Consider the following 19,393-nt stretch of genomic DNA (forward strand, 5'->3'; position numbering starts at 1 on the left):
GGAGGCTCAATACTTATCCCAAACTGAATAAACTCTACCTTTATTACTTACCTGTTTCCTGGAGTACTCTTCATCTACAATACACCCCTGGACAGGCCTCACCTCCTCTGCACCCCTGGACAGGCCTCACCTCATCTACACCCCCTAGACAGGACTCACCTCCTCTGTACCCCCTGGACAGGCCTCACCTCCTCTGCACCCCTGGATAGGCCACACCTCCTCTGAATCCCTTGGACAGGACTCACCTCCACTGTATCCCCTGGACAGGCCTCACCTCCAATGTAACCCCTGGATAGGCCTCACCTCCTTTGCATCGCCCTCACCAGGACAAGACGGGCCTCGCCTCTTCTGCACCCCCCTGGACAGGCTTTACCTACTCTGTACCCCCTGGACATGCCTCACCTCCTCTGCACCCACTGGAAGGCCCCACTTCCACTGCACCTCTCAGGACAGGCATCACTTCCTCTGCACACCCTCTGGACAGGCTTCACCTCCTCTGCACCCCCTGGACAGGCATCACTTCATCTTCACCCCTGGACAGGCCTCACCTGCTCTGCACTCCCCTGGACAGGCCTCACCTGCTCTGCATCCCTTGGACAGGCCTCATCTCAACTGCGCCGCCTGTACACACCTCACCTCCTCTGCAGCCCCCTGGACAGGCCTCAACTCCTCTGCACACCCTGGACAGGCCTTACCTCATCTGCACCCCTTGGACAGGCCTCCCCTCCTCTGCGCCCCCTTCACACACCTCATCTCCTCTGCACCCCCATGGACAGGCCTCACTTCCTCTGCACCCCTTGGACAGGCCTCAACTCCTCTGCACACCCTGGACAGGCCTCACCTTCTCTGCACCCGCTTGGAGAGGCCTCACGCCTCCGCACCCCTGGAGAGGCCTCACCTCCACTGCACCCCCAGCCCAGGACAGGCCTCAACTCCTTTGTACTCGCCTGGACAGGCCTCACCTCCTCTGTACCCGCTTGGACAGGACTCACCTCCTCTGCACCCCCTTGGGCAGGCCTCACCTCCTCTGCACCCCCTTGACAGGCCTCACCTCGTCTGCACCCCTCCTGGATAGGCTGCACCACCACTGCACCCCCAGCCCAGGACAGGCCTCAACTCCTCTGCACCCCCTGAACAGGTCTCACCTCCTCAGCACAGTACAGGCCTCACCTCTTCTGCACCCCCTGGACAGGTGTCAGGGTGCAGGAAAAGGAATCAAAGCTCTTCTTCGTCTCGCGGTATCTGTCTTTGAACCGGCATTGCAAAAATCACCCGCTCGCAAAAGGTCGCGGGTGATTCTAGCACGGACCCGGGCATTCTCCCCTGTACTACCAACAGGGAAGACAGCGGTGCAAGTTGCCGGCCTAGTCCTGCGCTCCTGGACACAGGTGCGAGGTCTAGACAAGCTGTGAAGTGCGCCGGTTGATTTTAGAACCAAGGCACTTCACCAACTGATTTTCAGAGATTAGTCACGTTCTTTCGGTAGTCTAGTTTGATAGAAATAGTGCAGTTTTGTGCCAGGCTTAGGCGCAGGTTAGAGTGCTTCGGTGCGTCGGTTAGTTAGTTTGGTAATTTAGAACTAGAGAGAAATACCAATTTAAAGTAAATAGGAAAAAAGAAATATAAAGAGAAGAATTAATACTTACCCATTGAATACTTCGGATCCTGATTTCTTCATTGCTCGGTTGACAGCGGAGGCTCCAGAAGGTTCCTAAGGGAGAAGTAAGAAGAATTCAGATAAGAAAGTAAGGCAGAGATTGAATGAACGAATGAGTGAAAAAGAATAAATTAACTCACAGAGTTAAAGGGTGCTAAAATGTTGTTTATAATGAAGGTTACCAAAGAATAAAGTACTTATATTAAAGAATAGAAGAGGAGCAAATGCCACAGGCACTCTGGGTAAGGACACATATATATATATTTATTTATTTAATGCAATTTAAATAGCGCGAACATTACCTGAAGGTGTCAGAGCGCTTTACATAAGAACCAGTAGCGATACATAAGGACTTGGAATTACATGAGTTACATAAAAGATACACCCAGAAAAAAATTGCAAATGTACAAGATGTAGAGTCACACACGGAAGAGATAAACACAGAAAAAACTGCAAACGTAGAAGTTGCAAGTCACTCAAGGAAGAGATACAAATGGATATACTCTAAGAGTCACATAGGAATGGTAGAGACTACAAAGGTCTACTGCACATACTAGTGATTAGAGTTATCTCTATATACATAGGGAAGGGATACAAATGGATAAACTTTAAGAGTCACATAGGAATGGTAGAGAGTGCAAAGGTCTACTGCACATGCTAGTGATTAGAGTTATCTCTATATACATAGGGAAGGGATACGAATGGATATACTCTAAGAGTCACATAGGAATGGTAGAGAGTACAGGTCTACTACATATACTAGTGGTTAGAGTTATCTCTATATACATAAATATACAAATAGTAGATTTTCTCAGGTCAAGACCCAAAAAACCAGGAGAGCAGAGTTCCATTAAGGAGGGGGGACGTAGTCTCAGCACCAAGAGAGGGTGGGAGGGATGCAAGGGAATGGAGAAAAGGCAAATCATAGGATCGTCAAAGGGGAAACGAGGGACAAAGGGTTAAAGGACGAGGGAATGGACAAGATGGCGGGTCAGGGTCCAGAGAAAAGCGGCCGAGAACAGCAGCAAAATGGCGGGCAGGACAAGAGTAAAGAAGTCCATGAGAGTGACCCAGTTAGTATGAATCAAAGTGCCAGAAGAAGTCCAGGGGGGTACACAGTCCAAAAATCAAATTAGTAATGGTGTGTTTTTCTGTTACAGCGATTTCCATCAATCAATCAATCAATCAATCAATCATAGGCATTTATACCGCGCACTACTCACCCGGAGGGTCTCAAGGCGCTAGGGGGGGGGGGGGGTCCGCTACTGCTCGAACAGCCAGGTCTTGAAGATAGAGAGGGAGTAAGAACGGCATAAAATGGAGTACAGCAGAAAGGAAGAAGTAGAGTGGAAGAGCCAGAAGGTCAGGCAGTCTCTTCTCTGTCCCATGCCCCTTTCTCCCGGCTGGGTTCGCACGGCCACTAGTTAACTCTTCAGTTGGTGGCTGTGGGAAAACCAGTGGTGGAATTTGAAAAATCTCATGTTCTGCTCCTGGGAGTGTTGGCACTGTGAGTAAACACAACCCTTGACAACAGGCCTCCCCTGCATCCCCTGGACAGGCCTCACCTCATCTGCACCTCCTTGGACAGGATTCACCTCCTCTGCACCCCATTGGACAGGCTCACCTCCTCTTCTCCCCCTGGACATGCTCACCTCCTCTTCTCCCCAGGACAGGCTTCACCTCCTCTGCACCCCTGGACAGGCCTCAACAACTCTGGACCCCTTGGACAGGCCTAACCTCCTCTGCACCCCATGGATATGCCTTATGTTGGACCCGGCCCCACGGCGAGGTCCTAACCCTCCCGCATGGCGGGCCCAGGACGACAACGGCCCTTCATCAGACCCCGGGCGCCCATTGGCCCGACCTTACACGAACTACCAACAAGAGCAACCCCCCGGACACACCATCGCCCTCCTCCCCTGGAACATGGCGGACCCAGCATATCCCCAACCCTACCGGCCCGACTCCATCCTGGGCCCATCACGTTACGAGCACGAGGCCTCGTCCGACTCCATCTTGGACCACCACGTCCCGAGCACGTGGCCTCGGCCCCGGCCAAGGCCCCAGCGAAGCCCCGACATCGAGGCACCAAGATCCCCCCGGGTGGTAGAGTGGCCACTCAACAGATCCTAGAGGAGGGAAGTTTCGATGGCCCTCTAGTCGTCCCCGGACGCCTGGTATCAATCGCCCTCCGGCCTCCCTGGGCGCTGGCTCCACCCCCCTGCTGGGTGTCTGGACACCATCATCCCGGCCCCTCTGACCCCAGGCGAGAGGGTCCGGACATCAAAGGACTCCAGTCCTATATCTGGGCCAGCCCCGGAGTAGGACGGCAGTTGTATCCTGGAGTCGAGAGCCCTGCTGACGCTGTCGCGGCAGACCCCGAGACGAACTCCTTTTCCCCTGAAACCTGCAACCATCTTTGGAGCCTGCTGGCGCTACCGCGGTCCATCTTGAGCTGACCCATCTTTGGAGCCTGCTGGCGCTGCCGCGGCCCATCCTAACTGAACCATCCTTGGAGCCTGCTGGCGCTGCCGCGGTCCATCTTAGCTGAACCATCCTTGGAGCCTGCTGGCGCTGCCGCGGTCCATCTAAGCTGAACCATCTTTGGACCCTGCTGGCGCTGCCGCGGCCCAGATTCGCTGAACCATCTTTAGGGCCTGCTGGCGCTGCCGCGGCCCATCCTCTTGGAACCCCCCGGCTCGAGGATTGAGAGCTGTGCGCAGGGTATACCTTCCGTCCTCAGGACCAAGACTATCCCGCTACCCTGTCCCCCATTTACGAGACTTTTCAGATCCCTCGATCTGCCTGTCCCTATCGCTGAAGACAAACAACCTTTTATTCTTGATAAAAGCCTAAAGAACTTATCCTCCTGTGTGGTGTCCATTTGTAGTGGTGTGATTGCTCTGCTGTACGAACCTAGGAGAGGACCCTCACCCAGGAGGCCTCTCGCTAACGCTCGGCTACTTCTCGATGGAGGGGTGGACCTAGGGGTGGTCAGTCAGACATCTTCTGCCTCCCCCGGGGCCGCCTTTCTAACAGTGGTGTCAGGCGGTGCGATCCGAGCCAAAGCAATTCGTACAGAGAGTGAGTCAACCGCTACCGAGAAAAACACACCGCGAGCATGACTACTCAAGAAACCAGACCGACTGCAGAATTCCGGAAAGAGAAAATGGAAGAGTTCAGTCATAAGGAGTTGAAACAATTCTGCAAAGATCTGGGCATCGCTACCACTGGCCTAAGCACCAAGGAAGACTTTAAACTGGCCCTACAATCATGGGTGGAAGCCGGAGACTCGCCACCCCAGAATGAAGATAACCCGGGCCCGAACAGAAGTCCGGAGACCAACACATCCCCAGCGGGGGAAAGACCTGCAAACCTAGACACGGGCCTCTCCCACGAAGACGCCCGAGAACGAGAGAGGAACAGGCTGCACGAACTAGACCTAGCCCGACTCCGGCTAGACGGAGAACTACAGCTGGCCGAGAAAAAAATAGCCCTCGAGCAACTACGACTAGAAGGAGATCTGGAGGAGAAACGAAGACAAAGAGAACTCGAAGAAAAGAAACTCACGTACGAGCATGAGCGTGGCTTAAAGGAACTAGAGATCACGGCCAAGACAAATGAGGCCAACGCCTCCGGGGGCAAGACCTCGCTCCCTCCGGTGGACACGAAGGTGCACATACCCAAGGATGTCATCAAAGAATACTATAAGAACGACGACATCCAACAGTGGTTCAAAGCCTATGAGGTAGCCATGACCGCCCATCGAGTACCCCTCAAGGACTGGGGCGCCGGCTTGTGGGGGAAGTTCGTCAACGAAGGGAGGGACGCTCTGCTAGAGCTTCCCGATGCCGAGATGACCTCGTACGAACACATGAAAGCCGCCCTCCTCACTCGCTACGGACTCACCCCCGAAATGTACCGGCAGCGATTCCGAGACTGTAAAAAAATCCCCGGTACCACATGGGTGGAATACCTGAACTTTTTTAGCAGAGCCTTCGAGGGGTGGATCAAAGGCAGTCAGGTCACCACCTTCCAGCAGTTGGCCGACCTCATTATATGGGAACATCTTTCCAACAACTGCTTCATCGAACTCCACCAGCATCTCCTCGACAGCAAACTGACAGAGCCACGAAAACTCGCTGTCGAGGCTGATAGATGGGTGAGCACCCGAGTCCCCTGGAGTCCGATGTGGTAGACTACGGCCGGCGATCCCCGGGGAACCACCGACCACGAGGCGGCGGAGGAGGCCAGAGCAGGGGCCGAGACGCCCCCACGGGGTCCTCCCCTACCTCCACTTCGCCATCCCTGGGCCGAAGGGGGGCCCCTCCAGCACGACCGGGGCCCCGCCCAAACGTTACTTGCCACAGAGGCCAGCGGCTGGGTCACTATGCTAATGACCCTCTCTGCCCGATGAACCAGCGACCCGGCACCACCGGTCCTCCAAACCGCCAGATCATGGCCGCCGCCCTGGGTGAAGACGGAGGCGAGGAAGAGGACGAAGTCCCCGAACAGACCGAGTGGGAGCCCGCAGCCATGTCCCTGGTGTGTCTGGGCGAAAGAGACATGATCCCCCGAGCCCCGATCCCAGGCAACACCCAGAAGTACCGCCAGTGGGTCACCATTAATGGACACAGGGCCCAAGCCCTCCGTGACACTGGAGCCAGCGTGACGGCGGTCCGCTGCCATTTGGTGACCCCTGAACAAATCCTGCCCAACATCCTGTGCCCGGTACGGTCGGCAGACAACTCCGAGAGCTTGTGCCAGATGGCACGCATTCCCTTCGAGTGGGGAGGGGTGTCGGGCATGCTGAAAGTGACTGTCCGGGACGATGCCCCCGTGGACTGCCTCCTCGGGAACGACCTGGAAAGTTCCCCCTGGGCCCACGTTGAGCGGAGAGAGCATCTGGGGATGCTCGGCCTGCCCGAGTGGGTCTGTGCGACCACTCAATCCATGGCCGCCCGGGCCTCCGCCCCGAACGAAGACACCCCGCCTGAAGAACCGGAGTGGCCGGCACCTCCGCCGCCCGCCGTCTCCGAGGACGCCAACACTGAAAACGGGCCCCAGGGATCCGACGCTAAAGATCTCACCGAGCTCGGCCACCTTCCAGAACTAGCTCAATGGCGCCAAGAAGGTGGCCCCACCCGCGAACAGTTCCGACAGGAACAGAAAACCTGTCCCTCCCTCGAGGGAATCCGTCAACAAGCCGCCACTCAAGCCGCCGGAGACCCCTCGGGGTCCCACTGGGTCTATTGGGACCACGAACTCCTCTATAGCGAACAGAAGATTGCCGAACTGGGAGCCAGCCGAGTGCTGGTCGTCCCCCTCCGATTCCAAGACTTTCTCCTGAACCTGGCACATGACGTGCCCCTCGCCGGGCACCTGGGGCAGGACAAGACCTACAGCCGCCTGGTGACCCATTTTTACTGGCCGAAAATGCGCAACGATGTGAATAACCACTGCCAAACATGTACGACCTGCCAAGCCAGCGGGAAGAGCGGGGGGAGAATCAAAGCCCCGCTCCAGCCTTTTCCCGTGGTCACCACCCCCTTCGAGCGAGTGGGGATCGACATCGTGGGGCCCCTGGACCCCCGCACCTCTCAGGGGCATCGCTTCATCCTCGTCCTGGTGGACCATGCCACCCGCTATCCGGAAGCCATCCCCCTCGGACCATCACGGCCCCCGTGGTGGGTCGAGCGCTAATGGGGATTTTCTCCCGAGTCGGCTTCCCCCGAGAGGTCGTGAGTGATCGGGGCACCAACTTTATATCTAAATATATGCAGTCCCTGTGGCAACAGTGTGGGGTCACATATAAGTTCACCACCCCGTATCACCCCCAAGGAATTGGACTTGTGTACGGTTTAACCGAACCTTGAAAGGGATGATCAAGGGCCTAGAAGAGCCGCTACGACGCAAATGGGATGTCCTATTGCCCTGCCTCCTGTTCGCCTATCGAGGTGCCCCAGAAGTCCCTGGGGTTCAGCCCTTTCAAACTGCTGTATGGGCATCCTGTCCGAGGCCCCCTCAGCTTGGTCAAAGAAGGCTGGGAGACGGCTGCCCAAGATGCACCCCCCGGACGTCTACCGGTACCTCCTGACCCTCCGCAACCAGACTCGGAAGTTCCAGGAACTTGCTGAGGCCAACCTTGAGTCCAGTCAGGAGGAAATGAAATGCTGGTATGACCAGAATGCCTCGTCCATCGAGTTCGAGCCGGGCCAGCAGGTCTGGGTCATGTCCCCGGTCGAACCTTGTGCCCTCCAGGACAAATGGACGGGGCCCTTCAAAGTGGTGGAGCGCAAGAGCCCCGTCACTTACTTGGTGGACATGGAGTCCCCCCGGAACCCTCTCCGGGTTCTGCACGCCAACAGGCTCAAGCCTCACTTTGCCCGCACCTCTCCTCTACCCTGACCCCAGAACAGCACCAGGACTGCCGGAAGCTGCTGGGACAATTTGCAGACCTCTTCTCCCTCACCCCCGGAGTCACCCGGTGGTGTGTACACGATGTAGAGACTGGGGACAGCCCGCCTGTACGACACCGGGCTTTCCGAGTTCCCGACCGAGTGCGGGCCTGCATTCAGTCTGAAGTAATGTAATGTAATGTATTTGAGCTTGTAAAGCGCACTGCTACCCGTCCATAGGTTTCCTGGTGCTGTATAACTCTGGGGAACCCGTCCTGGCTTTCCCTGTGGGATGGTCCCTGCTGGGAGTCCCCAAGGTGGAGCCACGCATCCCCGGAATTGATGGGGCCGTTGTGGAGATTAGGCAAGCTAATGCCCAGAGTTGCAGAGTGGAACCCCTGATTAGAGTAAGCACCGAAGCGAGAATTATCGAGTCCGCTGACCCAGGTCCACGACCCTGCCGCGTCGGGAATTGAACCCTGGTCCCGGGCCGACTTCTGCTCTCTGGTCTGCCGCCTCTAACCAGTGAGCCACACTACTCCAAGATGCTGGCTCTGAGGGTAGTCGAACCCTCCAAAAGTCCCTGGGCCAGTCCCGTGGTCCTGGTCCCTAAAGCCGCCGCCCCCGGCGCACCCCCGGAGCTCAGGTTCTGTGTCGACTACCGGGGGCTGATTGCCGTCACCAGGACCGACGCCCATTCCATCCCCCGGGCGGATGAGCTGATCGATCGCCTGGGGGCCGCCAGGTATCTCAGCACCTTCGACCTCACGGCCGGGTATTGGCAGATCGGCCTCACCCCTGGTGCCCAAGAGCGATCTGCTTTCTCGACCCCTGATGGCCACTACCATTTCACCGTGATGCCCTTTGGCAAGAAAAATGCCCCGGCCACCTTCCAGAGACTCGTGAATAGAGTGCTGGAGGGGCTAGAAGAGTTCAGTGCCGCGTATCTGGACGATATTGCAGTATACAGCCTCGACTGGGGCGAACACCAGACACACCTCTGGGAGGTCCTGACGGCCCTCTGACGGGCCGGATTGACAATAAAAGCCAGCAAGTGCCAGATAGGCCAAGGGTCTGTGACCTATCTGGGGCACCAAGTAGGGAGCGGCCAGGTGGCTCCCCTCCAGCCGAAGATTGACGCCATCCGGGCCTGGGAGCCCCCGGTCACCCAGACCGCAGTCCGAGCCTTCCTGGGGCTCACAGGATATTATCGGCGTTTCATAAAAAACTATGGGAGCATTGTGGGGCCCCTCACAGCACTAACCTCCAAGAGACTATCCCACAAGGTACACTGGACCTCAGAGTGCCAAGCAGCCTTCGAAACACTAAAGACTGCCATGTGCACCGCCCCTGTGCTACAGGCTCCTGACTACAGCCGAGAGTTTGTGGTCCAAACAGACGCCTCCAAGCACGGCATTGGGGCGGTCCTCTCACAAGTGAACCCTGACGGAATCGACCTTCCCGTGGCCTTCATCAGTCGGCGCCTGCTGGCTAGGGAACAACGATGGAGCACCATTGAGAGGGAAGCCTTCGCCGTCGTGTGGGCCTTAAAGAAGCTCCGGCCCTACCTCTTCGGCACCCACTTCCGGGTGCAGACCGACCACCGGCCTCTGCGGTGGCTGATGCAGATGCGGGGCGAGAACCCGAAGCTACTGCGATGGTCCATCTCCCTCCAAGGGATGGACTTCACTGTGGAGCATCGCCCTGGCAACGACCACGCCAATGCTGATGGCCTGTCCCGGTTTTTCCGCCTCGGCGAGGAGACCCCCCAAGAAGATGGGTGACTCTCCCCTGCCTTCAGCTGGGGGGGACGCGTGTTGGACCCGGCCCCACGGCGTGGTCCTAACCCTCCCCGCATGGCGGGCCCAGGACGACAACGGCCCTCCATCAGACCCCGGGCGCCCCTTGGCCCGACCTTACACGAACTACCAACAAGAGCAACCCCCCGGACACACCATCGCTCTCCTCCCCTGGAACATGGCGGACCCAGCATATCCCCAACCCTACCGGCCCGACTCCATCCTGGGCCCATCACGTTACGAGCACGAGCACGAGGCCTCGTCCGACTCCATCTTGGACCACCACGTCCCGAGCACGTGGCCTCGGCCCCGGCCCCAGCGAAGCCCCGACATCGAGGCACCAAGATCCCCCTGGGTGGTAGAGTGGCCACTCAACAGATCCTAGAGGAGGGAAGTTTCGATGGCCCTCCAGTCGTCCCCGGACGCCTGGTATTAATCGCCCTCCGGCCTCCCTGGGCGCTGGCTCCACCCACCTGCTGGGTGTCTGGACACCATCATCCCGCCCCCTCTGACCCCCAGGTGAGAGGGTCCGGACATCAAAGGACTTATTGTCCCTTGGACAACTAGATTTGCAAAATATTTCCACATCCCAGATAGGGTCACACTCTATCTACGTTGTGCATTATGGTTCTTTAATTTTCCAGGCCACATATTGATCTGCATACATTTTTGACATATTCTAGAACCAACTTTTCACGCAAAGCAATTGCAACACCCAACTGAACACATTGTAGGGAATGCAAGATTAAGTAAAGCATGTGTAATATAAACTGGAACAACATGGTTACCTCAATACGTTTACACTCACTATTTAGAAATCAAAGCGTGTTTTTTGCCTGAAAAGTAAACACATGGAAGGGACCCGTTTCAATGTCCATTGCTTATATGCTTACATCCTTACAAAACGTAAATAGTATGATTTAAAAAGACCACATCTCTGAACACAGAGCTGTGGTACACATTTTATAAACTAAACAGTCGTTAAGGATTGCATTAAACGTTTTCCACTCCACACACTAATAGAAAGACGAGAAAACGAAAGTACTGTTTCACTGGCAAACTCCGTGAAGTGGCGCTGTAAGTGTTTCTCTCCCTGGTGCTTAATTAACCCTTTCAAACAGTCATTGACAGTAGCAATATCAGCATTTTATTTCAGCGTTTAACAAGATAAATCTCCCCGCATGGCGGGCCCAGGACGACAACGGCCCTCCATCAGACCCCGGGCGCCCCTTGGCCCGACCTTACATGAACTACCAACAAGAGCAACCCCCCGGACACACCATCGCTCTCCTCTCCTGGAACATGGCGGACCCAGCATATCCCCAACCCTACCGGCCCGACTCCATCCTGGGCCCATCACGTTACGAGCACGAGGCCTCGTCCGACTCCATCTTGGACCACCACGTCCTGTCGCGGCTGGCCCCGAGACAAACTCCTTTTCCCCTGAAACCTGCAACCATCTTAGGAGCCTGCTGGCGCTACCGCGGTCCATCTTGAGCTGACCCATCTTTGGAGCCTGCTGGCGCTGCCGCGGCCCATCCTAACTGAACCATCCTTGGAGCCTGCTGGCGCTGCCGCGGTCCATCTTAGCTGAACCATCCTTGGAGCCTGCTGGTGCTGCCCCGGTCCATCTTAGCTGAACCATCTTTGGAGCCTGCTGGCGCTGCCGCGGCCCAGATTCGCTGAACCATCTTTAGGGCCTGCTGGCGCTGCCGCGGCCCATCCTCTCGGAACCCCCCGGCTCGAGGATTGAGAGCTGTGCGCAGGGTATACCTTCCGTCCTCAGGACCAAGACTATCCCGCTACCCTGTCCCCCATTTACGAGACTTTTCAGATCCCTCGATCTGCCTGTCCCTATCGCTGAAGACAAACAACCTTTTATTCTTGATAAAAGCCTAAATAACTTATCCTCCTGTGTGGTGTCCATTTGTAGTGGTGTGATTGCTCTGCTGTACGAACCTAGGAGAGGAACCTCACCCAGGAGGCCTCTCGCTAACGCTCGGCTACTTCTCGACGGAGGGGTGGACCTAGGGGTGGTCAGTCAGATATCTTCTGCCTCCCCCGGGGCCGCCTTTCTAACACCTTACCTCCTCTGCACCCCAGGACAGGCCTCACCTCCTCTGCTCCCGCTGGAGAGGCATCTCCTCTGCACCCCTCAGGACAGACCTCACATCCTCTGCACCCCTGGACAGGCCTCTCCTCCTCTGCACCCCAGGACAGGCCTCACCTCCTTTGCACCCCCTAGACAGGGTCACCTCCTCTGCCCTCAGGACAGGCCTCACCTCCTCTTCTACCCATGGACAGACCTCACCTCCTCTGCTCCCCCTGAACAGGCTTCACCTCCACTGCTTGCCCTGGACAGGCCTCTCCACCTCTGCACCCCAGGACAGGCCTCACCTCCTCTGCACCCCTGGACAGGCCTCACCTCCTCTGCACCCCTGGACAGGCCTCACCTCCTCTGCACCCCGGCACGGGCCTCACCTCCTCCGCACATCCTGGACAGGCCTCAGCTCCTCTGCACCCCTGGACAGGCCTCACCTCCTCTGCACACCTCTCCTTCTCTGCCCCTCCTCTGGACAGGCCTCACCTCCTCTGCCCCTCCTCTGGACAGTCCTCTCCTCCTCTGCACCCCTGGACAGGCCTCACCTCCTCTGCACCCCTGGACAGGCCTCTCCTCCTCTGCCCCTCCTCTGGACAGGCCTCTCCTCTTTGCCCCTCCTCTGGACAGGCCTCTCCTCCTCTGCACCCCTGGACAGGCCTCTTCTCCTCTGCACCATAAGTGAGCAGTAATTGGGCCAAACCATACTCTAAACCGTAATAGGTAAACATTTGATCATCTGATGGCGAGGAATCTTTGGTTTTGGTCTGACATGTATGGTTCAGGACACACTCTTACAAAGCAGACGGCCCTCACTGAAGTACGACTATTATGACAAATACTGGCCACTCAAGATGGAATCATTAGATGCATCAAAGGGTTTTGCCCATTCTGTGTCTATGGCAAAATGTGTTCGTCCATATGGCCCATTGTGGTAAAGCTGCTGCCGAAGTCTAATTCTATCACAGCTCTGTGGTAAGTATTAGCGGTGAAACCTCGCGGCTCCAAACACAGCCGTTTTGATGGCACTGCCTTCTTTTTTGATACCATGTTCATACTGATAACGCAGGATTCATCCAGCGGTGTATCATAAGCATAAAAACTAATTTCCATAGACAGAATTCCTTACAGTTAATTCCAAGGAACATCAAAAGCCTGCTTGGAACAGACAAGATTGATAAGAGTTTCCCTTCCTTAGCCCTGATACCGGCTAATCACGAGTTTAGCCATTTCATATTTGAGCATTGCTACACAACTTGTTCTCGTATCAGTTGTGCCTCGCTAGCACAGGCAATGGAAATGGCTCTGGGATTTAATCAAGCCCTTCAAGACTCTCACGTAGCACTCTCCTTTGGGAAGTTTTAATGCTCTTCTTGACCCACTGTAAAAAAAATGAGGTCTTGTTCGTTGACGATCCTATAAACTCATCACCAAGTATCACTGTAAGTTCTGTTTGGGACCGTTGGTAAGACTGCGATACCTCAGTCATAAACCTGTCTAGCCCGCCGCTTGCCCCACAAGTGAGGTCAGGCTGGGGTACACCAATGAGTTTTCTATATGGCCATTATGTATTGCAATGTCACAGTCATTCAAATGAGAACCCTGAACACACTGTGAGATAATACTTTGCTGTAAGTTGAAATGAAATCTTCAGAACTGTCTCATAAGAAAGGATTCCTCACACCCCTGATGTATTAGAAAAGCTAACCTTCACATTGCCGGAGAAAACAGAGCTGTACTTGAGATACACTCAAACATGTATGTCCATTTCTGACTTACGGCTGGATCACAGATGTTTTGTAAATACCAGCTTGGGTCTGAAATGCTTGTTATTGTATTTTATTTTTTTGCAATACCTTATGCTAAATGTATACTATGTAAATATATGATATTGATTTTCCAGTACAGCGGACACTGAAATTTTATACAACTTTTTTTCCTCAAGCAAAAGCTTCACTGTGTAAAGTCAATATCGTCATAGTCCGCACTACACATAAGGGGTACATTTTTTTGGAAGCCCGTATAATTGATTTATGAAGTAGCCCAGGCATTTTGATTTATTTGCAGTGCTAGTAGATTTCTGTAGCTTATTGTCCCTTGGACAACTAGATTTGCAAAATATTTCCACATCCCAGATAGGGTCACACTCTATCTACGTTGTGCATTATGGTTCTTTAATTTTCCAGGCACCATATTGATCAGCATACATTTTGTATATATTCTAGAACCAACTTTTCACGCAAAGCAATTGCAACACCCAACTGAACACATTGTAGGGAATGCAAGATTAAGTAAAGCATGTGTAATATAAACTGGAACAACATGGTTACCTCAATACGTTTACACTCACTATTTAGAAATCAAAGCGTGTTTTTTGCCTGAAAAGTAAACACATGGAAGGGACCCGTTTCAATGTCCATTGCTTATATGCTTACATCCTTACAAAACGTAAATAGTATGATTTAAAAAGACCACATCTCTGAACACAGAGGAGCTGTGGTACACATTTTATAAACTAAACAGTCGTTAAGGATTGCATTAAACGTTTTCCACTCCACACACCAACAGAAAGACGAGAAAACGAAAGTACTGTTTCACTGGCAAACTCCGTGAAGTGGCGCTGTAAGCGTTTCTCTCCATGGTGCTTAATTAACCCTTTCAAACAGTCATTGACAGTAGCAATATCAGCTTTTTATTTCAGCGTTTAACAAGATAAATCTCTCATAGAAACTCAGTAGCAGTTCAACAAAACATATCGGGTATGGTCGCTGGAGTTCAGGGAAGCAGTTCTCGGATTCTCTTGTCTCGGGCTTACTCTTCCTTGCAAGTCACTCGTATCGACGTTCCCAAAAGGCAAACAGAAAGACACTACCGTCACGAACTGTATAGGTTCTTAAGGCTCTATGCATGCACCCGTCACCAAGATTCTGGGACACCGAGGTTAGGGACTTCCTAACTTGGATGAAAGGTCGGGGAACCAGGGCTACCGGGGAGTGAAGAAAAGAGTGTTCGCATGCAGCGTGCACAACTTTATTTATGCCACAAGCCCAACTGTCCTGTGCCCTCCAACCTCCTCCTCCACCTTTCTCCCCACGTCACTTGCCTGGGGCTACGGTCCCTGGTGACCGTAGCATTGGGTATCGCGGTGTTCTGTTGCTCGGTGGGACAGCCGTATACGAGCGCGGTGTGTGTTGGGGAAACCTCCCGTGGGACAGCTCCGCCGCTCCGTCGAGTCGTCGACTCCGTGCTTTCTCCGTCTCTGGTCTTTACTCCGATGTCACGAACTTCCTTGTCCGGTCTTTGGTCCTGCGTAGTTCCAGCCTCTCCTCTGCCGTCGTCCGTCGCAGCTGTGTCTCCTCCGGGTCTCCAATCACCAGACGGCCCCCACCTGAACCAACGGTTCCCTTTTAACTCCTGTTCGGGCTTCTTTTCCTCTTGTGCGCCGTAGGCTAGACCGCTGGATGTCTCTCGTTGAAGTGGGCCACTGGACACCATCTTGAAGTGTTCATTAACCTGGGTGATAGGGTACTCTCTATCACATTGCCTCTCTTCTGGAGATGGACGATCGGGCCATTCAGCTGTCGGAAATCTGGAGAGATAATCTACATTCCCTTGGAACTTCCCTGGCATGTGCAGAGTCTGAAATGAAAAAGGCTGTAAGGCTAAAAACCATCTTAACACTTTAGCATTAGTTTCCTTGTGGGTTGCTAACCAAGTTAGAGGAGCATGGTCGGTAACTAGAAAGAAAGTTCTGCCCAGCAAATAGTATTGCAAAGATTCCATTGCCCATTTGATGGCCAAGCATTCCTTCTCCATGGTGGCATAGCGTGTCTCCCTCGGGAATAGTTTGCGACTCAAAAACAGTACTGGCTTAAGCAACCCCTGATTATCGGGTTGAGATAATACAGCTCCCAGTCCTTTATCTGAGGCGTCTGTTTGCAGAACAAAGGTCTTTTTGTAATCAGGACAAGTCAAAAGCGGAGCTTGACACAATACCGCCTTTAGGGTTTCAAAACTCTTCTCTTGCGTTGGGCCCAACCCGATTTTTGCTCTTGAAGGTTTTCCTCTCAATAAGTCTGTGAGAGGGCTGGCCACGTCAGATAACTGGGGAATGAATCTTCGATAATATCCAACCAACCCTAAGAAAGCTCGTACTTCTTTTCTGGTGGTTGGTCGGGGAATGTTTTTGATAGCTTCCAATTTGTCTACTTGGGGTTTTAAGGTTCCCTCACTTATGGTGTAGCCTAAATAATTTATCTGATGAGTACCCAGAGTGGTTTTCTTTGGATTTATGGTCAATCCTGCCTGAGCCAGGGTTCCAAATACATTTTCCAAATGTTTGAGATGAGTTTTCCAATCGGGGCTATACACAACAATGTCATCCAGATATGCCACGGCATAATTGTGATGGGTTTTTAGTAATATGTCCATAAGTCTCTGAAAGGTAGCCGGGGCTCCATGTAGCCCAAATGGCATCACTTTGAATTGATATAACCCTGAGGGTGTGGAAAAAGCTGTCTTCTCTTGAGCTGTCTCTGTTAGGGGTATTTGCCATTATCCCTTGGTTAAATCAATGGTGGACATCACTCTAGCCTCCCCCAGTTTCTCAATTAGCTCGTCTACCCGAGGCATGGGATAATTGTCAAATTTCAAGTGAGCATTCACTTGGCGAAAGTCAATGCAAAAACGGATGCTGCCATCCGGTTTTGGTACCAAAACTATGGGGGATCGCCAATTGTTTTGTCCTGAGGCGGAAAGCCGGGACTTTTGCTCCAGATCATTTTTAAAAAAACTGTATTTTGTGTGTGAAACTTACCTGCTTTTAACTCTCACTCACTTTCACCTGGGCACTTTGAGCAGCGCTAGGCTCGGGCAGTAGCCCCCCGCGCGTCCACGCTGTCTCGACCCCCCTCTAAGCCCACAACAACCTCGGCACCGCGTCGACGGTCGCCACGCCCCCTTAGGCCACGCCCCCTTCGCGCCATATATAACGCTGATTACAAGCGTCAGGCGCCCAGAATTGTTTTGTCCTGAGGCGGAAAGCCGGGACTTTTGCTCCTGATCATTTTAAAAATCACCACGCCCCCTTAGGCCACGCCCCTTTAAAACATCACAATAAAATGTGCCTGGCCAGGAAGCGCAGCGGACGAGCGCAGCGGGAGCGCCTAAGGCAAGCCCGTCTGCGCCCGTCCGCGCACGAACGGGCACAGGGCCAGAATCTATGCCGGGGCCAGCTTCCAACAGGGTAAGCTATTCTCGCCGGGACCTTTTAAGCCTCAGATCCCTCAAGAATACTAAGTGCCACTATCTCCATGATTCAGACGGACCCTTTACCAGATGTGCACTCTGCCTTCCAGCCCAGCTACATCTTGCTGATCCCCCCCCTACACTTACCGGCATCAAACTAGCCGTACTGAATTGTAGATCGCTCCCCATGCACGCCCTGCTCATCAATCTCTTACTTGTTGACCACGACCTCGGCATACTATTCCTTACGGAAACGTGGCTCACTGCTCATTCTGACTCGGATGTGGTCTTAGCCTTACCCCCAGGCTTCCTTATCCAGTCTCAACCACGTCCCTCCGGCAGAGGAGGTGGACTCGCTATTCTCCACCGGGATCACTTCTCCTGTAGAATTAATGAAGCCCACATCTCGGACTCTGAAAGCTGCCACTTCTCCATCCAAATGGCCCCGACAAGCTCACTGTCAGGCCTCCTAGTATATCGCCCCCCTGGTCACTCTGGCCCCTTTGCTAGTGCTCTCCTGGAATTAATATCCTCACTGGCCCATTCCACCTCCAACTTTACCATACTAGGAGACCTCAATATTCATTTCGACGACCCACTAGACACAGGGGCCGTCGATTTGATTCAAGACCTGGCAGCCTACGGTCTTCAACTGACCAATTCTGGAGCCACCTACATCAAGGGCCACCTCCTTGACCCAGTCTTCACCAACGTCCCCTCCCTCCAAACCAATGTGTCCCTTCCCCTCCCTTGGACGGACCATTTTCTGGTCCCGTTCTCTCTACCAGGAGTCTTCAGGAAACCCCACAAGCCCGCCACTTTCACCAGGGACAGGGCATGGTCCAGACTCTTCACGGAGGACTGGTCCAGAGTGCTGAACTCTGGGGCCCCCACTCCCGCAGAAGACCCTGTTAGTGCGGACAGAAACTTCAGGGACTGGATTACCACCTCCCTCGACTCCATCCTCCCCATAAAATCTCGTGAGGATAAAAACGGTAAGACAGGATCAGCCCCCTGGTTCAGCACGGAACTTAGAACTCTCCGCAAAGAGTGCAAAAAAGCGGAACGATTGTGGAGGAAAAACTGGCTCCACTCCAGTAAGGAGGCCTATCGAAGTTCGGTGAGAACCTATAAAGCCACCCTTAAAACTACTAAAGCATCACACTACGATGACAGAATAAAAAAGGCTACTAACTCGGCAAGAGAGTCTTACCTCATAGCCAAAGAGCTCCTGAAAATACCAGCCCCCCCTTCCTCCAATGAGATCTCTTCAGGCAGAAGCGAGGAACTGGCTACTTACTTCGACTCAAAAATCTCTGGCATCCTGGCCTCACTCCCCCCTCCCAACGAGTCAATCTACTGCAACATGGATGCTCCCGTGACCCACTCAGGAATTATCCCCCCTCCACAGCTGACGGCATTCACAGCCGTAACCATGGAGGAAGTAGGTAAGACTCTGGCCAGTATGAAAAGCGGTTCCCCCGGTGACCCCGCCCCCATGAGATTCTTGAAAACAGTGGCCCCCGCTATTTTGGCCCCCATCACAGAGCTGATCAACATCTCCCTGTCCAAAGGCTCTGTCCGCCCGAGCTGGAAGGGTGCAGTAGTCAAAGCACTTCTTAAAAAACCTCAACTGGACGCCTCCGACCTGGCAAACTACAGGCCAATCTCGCTCCTTCCGGGCATTAGCAAAATGGCCGAAAAACTGGTCAATGTCCAACTGTCCAAGTTTCTTGAATCTAATAAACTTCTGCGTAGCTCCCAGACTGGGTTCCGTCCTGGCCACGGAACGGACACCGCTTTCCTCGCAGTCATCGAGGAGGCAAGGTGCATTTTAGATTCAGGAGGGTCAGTGGCAGTGATCCTCCTGGACCTCAGTGCAGCCTTTGATACGGTGAACCACCGTGTTTTGATCCACTGGTTGGCCAGGGCAGGACTCGGGGGCACCGCACTTGCCTGGTTAGAATCTTTTCTATCAGGCCGCTCGTTTCAGGTTTGGGACGGCAACTCCAGCTCAACCTCACTCCCTCTTTCTAGCGGAGTCCCCCAGGGGTCTTCGCTAAGTCCCACCCTGTTTAACGCCTACATGGCCCCGCTGGAAGATATAGTTGCCCCATTCGGAATCAAGATAGTGAGCTACGCGGACGACACGCAATTGGTCGTCTCACTCTCACATCTTGACCACCGCCCAGAC

General features: G+C 53.9%; 1 protein-coding gene across 2 annotated transcripts in view; it reads right to left on the bottom strand.

Annotated features, from left to right (window-relative positions):
- Positions 1-19,393, bottom strand: part of LOC144830052 (uncharacterized) — a 58,148-nt gene that overhangs the window by 32,455 nt on the left and 6,300 nt on the right. For both annotated transcript variants that reach the window (XM_078688891.1, XM_078688882.1), the window contains one exon: positions 1,647-1,711. The gene's annotated coding sequence lies outside the window, so the exon portion shown is untranslated. The remainder of the gene's footprint in view (positions 1-1,646; positions 1,712-19,393) is intronic.

Source organism: Lissotriton helveticus, chromosome 1_1, assembly GCF_964261635.1.
Source record: "Lissotriton helveticus chromosome 1_1, aLisHel1.1, whole genome shotgun sequence".
Classification (NCBI taxonomy): domain Eukaryota; kingdom Metazoa; phylum Chordata; class Amphibia; order Caudata; family Salamandridae; genus Lissotriton; species Lissotriton helveticus.